The following is a 1,377-nucleotide window of genomic DNA, read 5'->3' on the forward strand; positions in this document are numbered from 1 at the left end:
TCTCCTCTCCTCTCCTCTCCTTTACGATTTTGTCAAATGACAACCTCCACATAGTTAAAATGTTTTACACCTATTACATAGTCATGAATTAATTTTTTTCATCTCCTTCGTTTCTTTCATGTTAAAGCAAGTCCCCCCTCCAACTCCCAATTAAATGCCATCATTTTCTTGGTGTGAGGCTTGGCAGGCTTCCAGCAGCTAGCTAGCCCAAACTGAAGGGTCTGTTGCCAGGAATCTGTGGCCTCAGACAAAGACCCACTGCCTTCTTCAGCAATGCAGGGGACCCTGCCTCAAACGAGGAGGTTCTGAAGCATGAAATTGCAAATACAGCCATGGCTGTCTCACCAAACTGGTGTTCAAAAATGTCCACATAAGGAAGCCAGCGCTCCTGATTCTAACTTCTGAATCCACGGACAGGAATCCTTAAGAGTGGGAACAAGAACGCAGGCTAACCACCACACCTCTGAATTCATACCTCTGAGTTGTGGCTGGCACCCAGCAGAAGTTTAGGGTGCAGGGTGTGAGCAGGATATTCACAGCAGAGGCCATTCAAATGAAGGAACTCTGGGGGTCTGCCCTGAATTTGAACCTTCTGCCCTGCTAAAATTATTAGTGTCTTTTCCTCTGGTTTCTTCCAGTAAGGCATGTCTAATTCGCATGCAATTTCAGTAATTGTATCTCAATAAGAGAAGGAGGAGGAGGAACATGTTTTTGAGAGAGCGCGCTTGCTCACGCTTTTTATACTGCTAACTAGCCAGGCTAGGATAAAGCCTGAGAAGTCTGACTCCCACATTTGCATGCGCACCACACAGCACTGGGGAAGGAGGGACGTCTGGTTTGTAAATAGAAGCTCTCCTGTATTGGAGAGCTGCTGTGGGACACATTCTCTAGCTGAACTGTTTTAGCAAATGCTTTTAAAAACCAAGTGGGACTTCGTGCTTGCTTTTGAAGAAGTTGAGGCGCCACCCACTTGTTTACCACTCGTCCTCTTCACATTGATTTCACTTCCGCCCTACACATTCTGTGGACCAGGTGCAGGTGGTCCTGAAGGAGGTCTCCATCACCACCACAGACTAAATGGTTGGCTCAGGAAAAGCACTGAGTGCGCGCGGGACACTTCCTCTTCACTGCTGTGTCATCTCCCAGCACTGAGAGCCTCCAGGGTGCAGGTACCCTAGCATATAAGATATCCCAGTGTCATGGAGGTTAGATCCCATGAGTCTTGCCGTCCCAGCCGACTGGGCCCTGTATGGCTTTGGACTCTCGACCACATCTTCATTTGGCCCGTGGTCTCCACACAGGGGTACTTCGTGAACTGAGAAGGAGAATGGAGTTTCTCTTCTCTTCTCTTCTCTTCTCTTCTCTTCTCTTCTCTTC

The sequence above is a fragment of the Grammomys surdaster genome, unplaced genomic scaffold (assembly GCF_004785775.1).
Source record: "Grammomys surdaster isolate TR1022 unplaced genomic scaffold, NIH_TR_1.0 211, whole genome shotgun sequence".
Classification (NCBI taxonomy): Eukaryota; Metazoa; Chordata; class Mammalia; order Rodentia; family Muridae; genus Grammomys; species Grammomys surdaster.